Source organism: Odocoileus virginianus, chromosome 1, assembly GCF_023699985.2.
Source record: "Odocoileus virginianus isolate 20LAN1187 ecotype Illinois chromosome 1, Ovbor_1.2, whole genome shotgun sequence".
NCBI classification, from domain to species: domain Eukaryota; kingdom Metazoa; phylum Chordata; class Mammalia; order Artiodactyla; family Cervidae; genus Odocoileus; species Odocoileus virginianus.
In genome coordinates this window covers 50,847,808-50,860,250 of record NC_069674.1, presented here as the reverse complement: position 1 = coordinate 50,860,250, position 12,443 = coordinate 50,847,808, and the positions used below count along the sequence as shown (strand labels likewise).

General features: G+C 44.8%; 1 protein-coding gene across 5 annotated transcripts in view; it reads right to left on the bottom strand.

The window, feature by feature from the left end:
• Positions 1-12,443, bottom strand: part of MINDY4 (MINDY lysine 48 deubiquitinase 4) — a 126,882-nt gene that overhangs the window by 79,763 nt on the left and 34,676 nt on the right. The gene's annotated exons all lie outside the window — the stretch shown is intronic.

Here is a 12,443-nt window from a genome sequence, read left to right as displayed (position 1 = left end):
TTGATCTCAAAGGAAATTTGAGTCATGAGAAGTCTCTTTGCCCTGGGGGATGCATTGGATCAAAGAAACTCAGAAGCCCCAGAACTGAAGGTATGTGGCAGCTTTAATTACCGCACAGGGGAGAGAGCGTCAACCCCGCTCATGGAGGGCTCCAAGTGGCCCCTAATGTGTGCTGGAGTCGGTTTTCATGTTTACTCTCCTGGGCAATACTAGGGAGAGGCCAGCATTTGGAGGAGACAGAAGTGGCATTCCACTGGGGGTAGGGGATGCACATGTAGTGTGAATACTGGGCAAGAGGTGGGAAGGAGAACCTGCTGGGCACAGGGACCAATGGCGGGTGTGAAGGGCAGCTGTGCCACCCCAGAAGACTGGTCCCTGGGGCCAGCATGAAGGGAAAGCTGCACAGCACAGGGGCCCCAGGCAGGCCAGCTGTCTACACGGGGCTTCTGGCCCACAGGAAAGCAATTGTGTGTGATGTATGTTTCAAGAGTCAGCTAATTTCAAACCTCCTTAGTCTGACATAAAGTCCAAATAATGTGCAGAGACAAATGAAAATGGGATTCTCTCCATGACTCATCCCAAGCAGTACAGATGTTGTCAGACTTGGGATCCTCGGATAGAGGGAACAGTCAATAAACCGCAAATGCCACATCCTCTGCTCAGCCTCTGCCAGGCCCCAGATGGCAACATTTGCTCCCTCTCACGACACAAACAGGCCTGGGCTCATGATCTAGAGCCTGGGCAGGGTGAGAACCAGAGGGACTGGATCTCATTCATCTGTCTCCCACCCAAGTGCGTTGTCATCCTCATCAGTAGGGGCCTGGGGAGAGTCACACAACAGGGCCACCCAAAGTCTCTGGGGGTCCTGAAGACTGATGCGGGTCTGCTGCCACCTACTGTCCATTTTCCTGCAAAACCAGAAAATTGGATGGGGCACACCCAATGTCAGTAGTTGAATCCCTGAACTGACTACTGGCTTTGACAGAGGCGGGGACATGGATGCCGTGGTGGGGCAGTGGCTGTGCCCAGGCTGCAGAGACCACGCAGAACACGGCAGGCTAATCATAGCTATTCCTCACCCAGTGCTACTAGTTCCCCATGAGGTTTTTGCATTAAATGCAGCCTCTTCAAGACCAAGTTTGCCCTGCCCTGTCAACAGAGCCCCCATCTGCTCCTGGATCTTCCACTCTTCTGTGAGGACCACAGTTAAGCACCCGATTACACAGAGCATGGGCTTCAGAGCAAGCAGCCGTCTCATCCTCTCACATCCCCAGTGCCAGATCTGGACACCAAGAAAGCTCAAAGCCACCTCCTGTCTGAGACAGCAGAGCATTGCTCAGCTATGATGCCAGTGATGGGTTAACACGGTGCTCTCACAATGAGAGCTGAGGGGTCTCAATGGGAGGGGCTGTCTGCGGGCCTATATCAGGTTCCACTCCAGCCTGCCCCTCTGGGGTCTGTCTCCTCACCTGTAAATGACCCCTGTTTGGCCTGCCTCACCAGGGCACCCTATGCACCAGAGGGGAGAGCCATAAGCAAGCTTTGGAAATGTCTATTTCCATTATCCCACTGGGAGCTGGGGGAGCATAGAAGGAATCATGAGAACTGATGTGGAAGATGCAAGGAGTCCCTTGCCTGGTCACCCCCATCCCAGCTGCTGTCCACGTTGGCTGCTAACAGCTCACAGCTGCACCCTTTGCCAGAGACCAATCCTTCATAAAAGTCAGCCAGGTGGTGGCACACTGCCCCCCAGCATGGGCCACCCATAGCCAATGGCTGACACAAGAAAAATAGGCCCTCTCCTGGCTTAAAGGTGGAAGTGGCTCTGGGTCAGTCCACACTCTCATCTCCCTGTGGGAAGAGTCTGCCACCCCAACATCCTTGCATGTGTCCCTCACTGCCTTTCTCCTGAGAGCACATCCCCGATAGATTACATGTGCCTGACCCTCCATCTCAGGCTTAGCTTCCAGGACACTGGTTCTCCAAACTCAGCCTGCAGTCCGTCACCTGGAGGGCTTGTTAAAATACACTGCCAGGTTTCACCCCCAAAGTTTCAATTCCGCAGGTCACACAAGCTGTGTTTCTAACACGTTCCCAGGGGATGCACGTGCTCCTGGTCCAGGGATCAGAGTCTGAGAATAGCTGTTCTTGGTTGGGACTTTGACCTAAGATAGAAATCATTCAACAAGTAACAGGCAAAGGGGCTAGAGGTGTCAGGATTAAACCATGTAGCACTCAGCCTGCCTCCCAGTCAAAACCCTGCAGCTGGAACAGGAGATCATCATGCCTCCAGCAACAGAACCCCATGCTAGGGGCTGGAGGAGAATCTGGGTTGCTGAGCCCTACCTGTATCATTTTACTACAAGAGCTCAGAGGAGCCCACAGTCCAGGAGGGACTCCCATGGCACAGAAACCCAGTTTGTACGCTCATTCTCTACACAAGATGAACATCAGGGGGTCAGCCAAAAAGACTGTGATTCCTGGATCTCAGACAAAGTGGAAGTTTGACCTGGACACATCCAAGGCCATGTGTAAATGGAGGATGAGGTGATATCAGGAACTGTGGTGGCTGTTGTTGTCGCTAAGTTGTGTCTGATTCTTTGCAACCCCAGGATGGATAGCCCACCATGCTCCTCTGTCCATGGGATTTCCCAAGCAAAAATATTGGAGTGGGCTGCCAGTTCCTTTTCCAGGGGATCTTCCCAATCCAGGGATTGAACCCATGTCTCCTGCATTAGCAAGAGGATTCTTTACTACTGAGTCACCAGGGAAGTCCTCAGAGATGGATACGACCCTAAAGAGCAGTCCATCCAATCCCTTCCCTTACAGACAGGAGCAGAGAGGCCCGGAAAGAGCTGGAGATCTGACCAAAGCAGACATTCTACCTGCAAACACAGGAAAAGTAAGTGCTCAATTTAAAGGCAAGACAACTGCTTTTACTGTCCTCAGAGAAGAGCCGTGAGCAATCCTATTACATGGCCTCTAGTAATAGTCCTGGTGTGAGAAACAACCTCTTCACAGCTTCACTAAGACCCCGAGGCTAGAAGAGAAGAGAATTGTCCTGTCACAACAGCATCAACAGGGTCTGAAATGAGAACCACAGGACAGCTGACTGCTCACATCTGCAGATTCCAGACACAAGGTCCCTGACTCACAGGCCACAGGGAGGCCAGTCAACAAAGAAACACAATTGGCTTGATAAAATGTATCCCGACAGGTGGGCAATGGACTGTGCCCCAACGTCCATGACCTAACCCTGCTCCTTCCACCGTCTTCCTCATTTCAGGGAAAAACAACTCCATCTCCCAGTTGTTCAGCCAAAAACTTTGGCATCATCCTTGCCTCTATTTTACTCTAATGCGCACATCTAATCCATGGGCAAATCCTGTTGACTCAACCACTTACAGGTTCCCCTTCCACTCAAAAGTAAAGCCTTCCCATGAAAGCTTTCCTAGGCTGAAGTGGGGTAAAGCCAAGAAGCAATGACCTTCGGACACACCTTGTTAACAGAGGCACAGAACAAATTGAGACCCAGCCCAGAGGCTCGGGGCACAGAGCTGAGGGTGGTTCCAGGGGAAGGAGCTCGGGAGTGCCACTCTTGACGGCTGTTCCCGGTGAAAGTTGCCTTTGCAACGACTTAGTGCAAAGCGGTGATCACTATTTTCACTTTTTGTCTTTTCCTTAAAAGTGAAAATCCTCTTTGGATTTATTTTGCTTAACTAATATAGGTCTTTAGTAAAAGTGAACTGGAATAAAACTAAACTCAGAAAGCAGAAGATCCGTGTGTGTGTGTTTCCTCTAGCTCATGTCTCGTCACCTTCACTGCCACTACCCGATTCAAGCCACTGTCAGCTCTCCTGAAGACGGTTGCATTGCCCCCTGCCCGTTTTCAGCCTCGTCTCCTGAATCTATTCTCAACCCCAACCAGCAGCCAGAGGGATCCTACTTAACACGAGTCACCACAGGCCCTGCCTCTGCCTAACTGCCAAAGGCTCCGCCATCACCTAGAGGTAAAGCCAGCACCTTCAGAGGCCTCCAGATCCCCCTGCTCCCTCACCCCCTCCCTCTCCTCCTCTCTCCCTCTTCTGCTCAGCCTGAACAAGCAACCCCAGGACCTATGCATGGCTCTCTCTCTTTGCATTTGCTTTCAGGGATCAAAAGTTGGTTCCCTGTCTTCCTTCTGGTCTCCTCTCATGCATCTTCTCAAAAAAGGTTTCCCCAGCTACCCCTCTGTAAAACAGCCACCCCAAAGCCAGGCCTCTCCATCACACTTCCTTGATTTATTAATACTTTTCCTCACAGCACACAGGTACACTGTATATTTACCTGTTGGGTGGTTGTGCTGGCTGCCTCTCCCCACCAGAAGTATACACTCCATGAGAGCAGAGACTTAGTTTGTTTCATCCACATGGAATCCCCAGTGGATAGAACAGTGTCAGGCACACAGGAACCCATCACAGGTGGAGTGCTGGCAGAAGTTAACCAGCTCTCCAGGGTGAGTGAGGGAGATGCTAATTTGCAGCACTTGCCAATTTTCTGGGGCTTCCCAGGTGATGCAATGGTAAAGAATCTGCCTGCCAATGCAGGAGACACAGGAGACGTGGGTCCAATCCCTGAGTCGGGAAGATCCCCTGGAGTAAGAAATGGCAACCCACTCCAGTATTCTTGCCTGGGAAAATTCCATGGACAGAGCAGCTTGGTGGGCTATAGTCCATGGGATCACAAAGAGTCAGACATGACTAAGCACGCACACATAGCTAAACATGGTTTAAATACTCCTACCATGACCAAGTTCAAGCTACTACCTTGACATCAGACATGGCAACACTGGGCTCTTTGAGCCAGGACAAGCTGGCTGTAACACACTATGGCATTCATTAAAGAGTTATTAATAAGTTAACTGAATAAATGAAGATTTCTGTGAATTGATGTGGATTTTTTGAGGACAAACTCCATGAACTCAGGGTCTAAAGTCAAGTCTCTCTAAAACCAAGGGAGTCACTGCTTGAGGAATAGGAATTTCATATGTTGACTGGTGACAATTGTGCTGGAGGCTTATACAGGGAACAGGAAGGGTCATACATATTTTGAGCAAAAGCTCTAAACATAGCCTGACAGTGAAAGCAGAGCTTATGGAAGGACTGTAGGACCCTTGCAAGCATCAGGTGAGTCATCTCCCCTCTGGTCCCTGAGCCCTGCTCCCCAGCTGCAGGACCTTTCTACCCCCAACAAACTATAAGGTTAAGAATTGAGACAGATCCTAGAGCAGCATCTATTCCACTCTGCTTTTAAAACACCCAACTGAAAATATCTTTTTTAAAAAATCCAATGAAATTAAACTTGAATTTCATGGATTCCCATCATTCTTTAAGCTTGTCTTCTGGGAAAACATTCACCGTCCCCAAGGTGACATCCATCAGTGTTCAGGAAATTCATAACTGCCCTGAGCTCACTGGACACACCACGGCAGCCCCAGAGCCAGACATCTTCTCCATGCCTAATCCCGGAGTTCCCAGGGACTGACCGGGCTTTCCTGGTTCCCTTCCCACAGGTGATCCACATGGAAAAGAGAGACACATAAAGACAGTCAAACAGGTGAGAATGCCTAGAAAAGGCGAAAACAACACAATTTCTTCTGAGAGTGGTAGAAAGGGATACCTGAGAGACTAAAAGTAAGCACTTTAAAAATCATAAGGAGACCAAAAAGATTTTAAACACTTCAAGAGAAAACCAGTTGCCCTCTGTAGCAGGCAGGTTAATGCCCACCCCTAATAATGCTCATTTCTTAAGTTCTGGAACCTGTGAAATGTTGGGTTACATGGCAAGAGAATTAGGTTCCAGATGGAGATAAGGTTGCAGGTCCACTGATCTTGAGATCAGACTATCCTGGATATTCCTGATGGAACCCAATGGAACCAGAGGGATCCTTCAAACGGGAAGGAGGCAGAAAAGGGAGAACCAGAGAAATGGGAGCCTGAGAAGGACGCAGCCAACACTGATGGCTGGGAAGATGGAGAAATGGGCCACAGAGCAAGGGAGGTGGGTGACCTTCTGAATGTGGAAAAGACAAGGAAACAGATTCTCGCCTGTTGTTCAATCGCTCCATCATGTCCTACTCTTTGCAACCCCATGGACTATAGCACACCAGCTTTCCTGTTCCTTCACTACCTCCCAGAGTTTGCTCAAACTCATGTCCGTTGAGTCAGTGATGCCATCCAATCTCTGTCGCCCCCTTTTCCCCTAGAGGCTCCAGAAGGAACACAGCCCTGCCATTACCTTGACTTCAGCCTAATGAGACTCGATTCTGATCTCTATCTTTCAGAAGCTAGACACTGCTGCTGCGGCCACTGCCATGGGTTGAACTCCCAAGGGAGGCCAATGGTGCTTTTTAACTTTCTGGCCCTGATTACACCCATGGTTCCAAAGGAGACTGGGCAAAAAGCACATGGCTGCAGCTTCCACAGCCCACACACATCTGGAAAACATAAGTGGAAGACATTTCCTATTTTCAAACATCCAGCATGTTGTGCACTGAACTAATATGCAGAAAATCAAACACAGCATGGTCCAGGTGGCCATGGGAAGGCCCAGGGGTTCACTGTGAGTGACTCCGACAAATGATCGGCCACCATACTCCGAGAGATTGTTATAAGCACGAGTGAGGCTGCTCCCAACCAGACTATCAACCATCCCCAAGTGCCCCTTGGGGAGCTACAGGCTTGAAACAGTGAGCTCTGGGACTTGTAAATAAAGAATTGGAAGATATGCTCTTAGTATTGCACATGAGGTTTCTAGAGGGCCTAGTCTGGGTGATAGCAAGACAGGCAAATGTGTCAAAGAGGCAGAGTGAGGCCAGGGTTACAGGATCACCTTGATCGGGGCCAGAGTCCCAGCAGATCTGACTGATGGTGAGAGAAACACACCAAGGGCAGTCCTGACAAGCCAGCAACGAATGACAGGTGGCCCCAAACAGCCGCAGCCCCCACTATGAAAGCCTAGACTACTTAAATATTTTTTAAGTATCTTCTAAAGTCAAAGGACACCGGGAAGAAACAAAAATCAAAGCAGAAAATAGTTCCTTCAGCAACTGAGTCAGATCTCAGGAACCAGGGTCAGAAGGGGCCTGACTGCACAGATATGCATGTTCCCTGACATCTCAGCAGGTCCCATCCTCCACCTGTCCCCTCTCCCAGGACACATGCTCACTCCCCCGCCCCCAGGTACAACATCCATGGCCATCCCTGAATCTGATGTTGCAAGGCCCGGCAAAGGCCCCCAGTAGCCACCTTCCCTCCAGCGTCATTAGGCCTGAGTGATGGAGCATGTGCCATGCATATGAGCCAGGTCTGCTGTCCTCTCACTGTCCCTTGGCAGTTTTACAAGATCTCCATGTGCACACAACTCTCTCACCTGAAGCGTTCACAGGATCTTACACACACCAGGACTTAGACCTCTGTTTACTGAATTGAATTAAAAAAAACAAGTGATGGGCAGACAGAACTGCTGGAGAGGGGCTGGGAAGGACAGGAGGTGGTGTCCTGTGGGATTTATCACGTGGGATTACTTTGGCCCTGGTTTCAAACCAAGTGTGCTACAGCTTTGAGCAGGATAGCTGCCAGTAGCACAAAGCCACCTGACGGAGGTGACCTGCATCTCCCCAGAAACTTGACAGGCTCCTTTAATTCCTCTGTGCCTCAGCTTTCTCACTGAAAATGCAATAACAATTGCTGGGGAGGGAAGATGCTTGTTTTCAGCTCCCAGAGTGTCCTGGGTGTTTGGAGGAAGTTCTACTGGTCTACCCCATGGACCTTTCCTCTCCTCCTTTCTATTCACTCCATCCTGAGGACGGAGGTGTGTCTTGTCTGATGGACTAATTGGGGAAAGAAAGGAAAGAGGAACATCAGGCTCAGCTGCACCCTTGTCTCCTCTGGGAGTGAGCTGCTCTTCCAGGGCCACCCCTCCCACCACATGGCCTGGGTCTGAGAGGAGGTGAGGAAGTCTGTCTTACGCTGGGCACGCGAGGACTCGTGGCCTGCTGTGTCTTCTATCTTTCCATTATCAATCTCAGAGATGATATGCATTTTACCCCAATCTAGTTAATACCCTTTGTTTTATTTGGCAATCTGTTCAGAACTCAGGAGAATACTATTTAATGACAAACTCCCCTCTTCACCAGAAAAAAACTAATAATATCCACCTCAATGGATTATCCTAAAGAGCAAATGAGATAATATACACAAGTGTTTTTGCATGGTGCTCAGCATATAGGGAGTAAGTAGAAGGTAAACAACAAAGCTCCCAAAATGTTTACTGATATAAAGATCAACACTATGATCACACGTTAAACATTCCTAGTGGTACTTCACCTGGTCCTGAAGGAGGGGGCAGTAGCAGCATGTTTACCTGCCACCTACCTCTTCCTATAAAACAAAGTTTATATTATCTTTCAAAGGTTTGATAACTGGTCAAAGGCCACAGTTGTTATAAAGGGCAGAGGTGGTTTGCCAGTTCAGGTCATCAGACTCCAGAGCCCATTTCAGGCAATGATAGATGCTGTAATAAACAATAAAATAGGCTAGAGGTGATGGGGTGGAGGTGAAGTTAGTCAAATAAAACCACTATGAGTACAGAACATCTGATTGACAAGAAAGAGACAGTCATGAGATCATTTGAGAGCAGGACCTTTACAGCAAGGGACGAACCAGTTCTTCCTCATGTAGAAAGAAGCAAGACATGTTGGAGGAACAGAGAATAAAGATCTGTATTGTCAATCCTAAAAGAAAGGAGAAGTAGGGAACTGATCCCACCAACATAATAGGTTATAACTACAATGCAATAGTACTAAAAGCTATGGTCATGTGTATTTTTTATTTTAAAAAAAGCACCAATGAAACACAGAGAGATCAAAGACAGATCCATGTCTACATGGGTAGAAAAGGAAATGGCAACCCACTCCAGTATTCTTGCCTGGGAAATATCATGGACAGAGGGGCTGGGCAGGCTACAGTCCATGGAGTCACACAAGAGTTGGACACAACTTAGCAACAACAACAACAACATCTATATGTGAACTTAGAAAAGAATCAAGACAGCTCCATAAATCTATGGGGAAAGAACAAATTGTAGAGTAGGTGATGCTAGGAAAACTCTTACTATTGAATATGTGGAGAAAAATAAAAGTGAGTCTTTCAGCCTAACAAATACTAAAGATTAAATACCTAAACGTGAAAGCTAAAATTATAAAGTTAATGGAAAAACATAAGAGAATATCAGTGAAATCTAAAGGAAAGAATGAACTTAATAAAGAAAAAATACAAATCATATGCCAAACAAGAAATTTCTTAATTATGTCAAAATTAAGAATTTCTGTTCAACAAAGGTGATAATGGACAAAGTTATGGGACAAATAACAGAATGACAGAAGTTATTTTACAAAGTCTAAAACTAATGAGAGATTAATATCTACCTAAAGAAAATTAAATTCTCTTGGAGGAAGATAACATTAACAAGACAACATTAACCACTACAATTATTCCTATGCAATGTCTGGAATTCAGTTTATCAATGAAAAGAAACAGGACAAAATGATCAAAACCTGAAAGAAAAACAGACAGTATCAATAGACCTATAGGTGATCCAGATAAGGAAGTTACCAAACAGGACTTTAAAATGACTGTGAAATAAATAAATATATAAAATGACTGTGAATAATATGCTCAAGAAAACAAAAGATGGAGAATCTCACAAAAGACTGCTATTTTTTAAAAAGAAATAGAAATTATAAAACTGAAAAATAATTAAATTAAGAATTTATTATATATATATTTAATAGCATGGAAAAGAGAAGAAACATGAACCAGAAGGTATATCAAAAGAGAATACCTAGATTAAAGTAGAGAGAGAAGAAAAAAAAAGATGGAAAATACAGGAAAACATTCTTTCCTATCTAGTATATGTGTAACTGGAGGGCCAGGAGAAAAAAGAGAAAATGGGATAAAAGCAATATTTTAAAAGATAATAGATAATAACTTTCAAAACAGATGAAAGGTAGCAATCCCAAAATGCAGGAAGTTCTACATATCCCATTGTGACTCAGATGGTAAAGAATCCACCTGCAATGCAAGAAACCTGGGTTTGATTCCTGGGATGGGGAGATCCCCTGGAGAAGGAAATGGCAACCCACTCCAGTATCCTGGCCTGGAGAATTCCATGGTCTGTGTAGTCTGCAGGGTCACAAAGAGTCACACACGACTGAGCAACTTTCACTTCACTTCACTACATACCCCAAGTAGAATCATCAAAGAAAACCATGTTGAGGCACATTATAGTAGCTCTGTTGACATCAAAGAATGAGAAAATTTTAAAAGATGGGGGAATAAAGCAGCCAGAGGTTAAAAAAAAAAAGAAAAAAACAAAACAAAACATAAGACACACTACCTTCAAAAGAGTAATACAAAGATAAGACAATGGAATATTTAAAGTCCTGAAAAAATAAACCACCAATCTAGAATTTTATACCCATTGAAATATCCTTCAAAAATAAAGGCAAAATAAAGACATCACTAAACAAAAATTGAAAAAAATGTAACATATCTGTTAAAGAAATACTACAGAAAGTTAAGTTCTTTAAGCAAAAGGAAAATGCAAATGCAATAATTATTTCAACTAAAGCAAAAAATTATCAGACAAGATTTAAAAATCCAAATACATGCTGCCCATAGGAGATAAACTTTAAATATACACTAGACCATAAAGAAATCTTAATATCAAAAGGACTGAAATCATAGAGAATATATTATGAACAATGTAGAAATAAGCTAGAAATCAACAACAAAAAGATAACCAGAAAAATAGTCCAAAGGCTTTGAATTAGTCGATACATGTCTAAATAACCCATGACTCAAAAGAATAAATCACAACAGAAATGAGAAAATGTTTAAACTAAATTATATGATTAATTAATTATATATGTATAAAATTAAATATATGATTAACATGTGGGATACAGACAAAGCATTACTTAGAGGGAAATTTGTAGCTTTAAAAGATATTACAAAAGAAGAAGGCTGAGGTGGGTAGACGGTGGGAAAAATGGGTAACCTGTTTTTGTTCTGCTTTGTTTCAGTTCAGTTTAAATAATTAGCTTTTAAAAGGGGAAAGCCTGATAAACCCCAAAGGCTTTTAGTTGACACCCTTAAATATGAATAAATGAAAGTAAAAAGATGGAAAAGATATACCATAAAAACACTAGTCAAAGGAAAGCTGAGGTAAAGTAAAGTAAAGTTGCTCAGTCGTGTCCAACTCTTTGCGACCCCATGGACTATAGCCTACCAGGCTCCTCTGTCCATGGGATTTTCCAGGCAAGAGTACTGGAGTGGGTTGCCATTTCCTTCTCCTGGGGATCTTCCCGACCCAGGGATCGAACCTGGGTCTCCAGCATTGCAGACAGACGCTTTACCGTCTGAGCCACCAGGAAGCCCATATATTTCTTTGAGCCCCTTTTTTGCGGGGGAGAGGGGGCAAGAATACTGGCATGGGTTGCCATTTCCTTCTCCAGGGGATCTTCCTGACCCAGGGATCGAACCCAGGTCTCCAGCATTGCAGACAGACACTTTACCATCTGAGCCACCAGGAAGCCCAAATATTTCTTTGAGCCCCCTTTTTTTGGGGGGGGGCAAGAATACTGGAGTGGGTTGCCATTCCCTTCTCCAGGAGATCTTCCCAACCCAAGGATTGAACCCGGGTCTCCCGCATTGTAAGCAAACGCTTTACCGTCTGAGCCACCAGGAAAGTTCTAGGAATCAAAGGAAAGCTGAGGTAGCTATTCCTAAATAGACATTAAGGCAATAAGCATTACTAGAAATGACGAAAGATTTCATAATAATAGAAAAGTGTCCCCAACAGAAAGTTATAATAATTCTATATGTATACATATCAAATAAACTAGCCAAAAAATGTCTAAGCAAACAAGAGTCGGACACGACTGAGCAACTAAACTGAACTGAAACCTACAAAGCCAAAAGTTACCTCTTTGAAAGAAAGAGCATATAATTCACAACCCCCTACTAAAACTAGTTGAGAAATAAACACAAATTACCAGCATCAGGAATGGAAACAGAGACAATCTTGAAGATCTTACAGACTTTAAAGTGACAATAAGAAGACATTATAATTACACAATTTTATATACATAAAGTTAAAATATAAATTAAATGGTTAAATTCCTTGGAAAAATACAACTTGCCAAAACTGACACAAAATGAAATAGAAAATTTTAATTATACATAAAAATGGATGCTTAGTTGTGAAAATACACAAATGATACCTAGAAAGATAAACAAATGCTAAACTACTTGTGATTATGAATGACTTTGTTTTTTGCTTCTTGTGTTTTTTTTCCTATTATGCACATGCTAACTTTTAAGAAATAAATGCTATTTTTA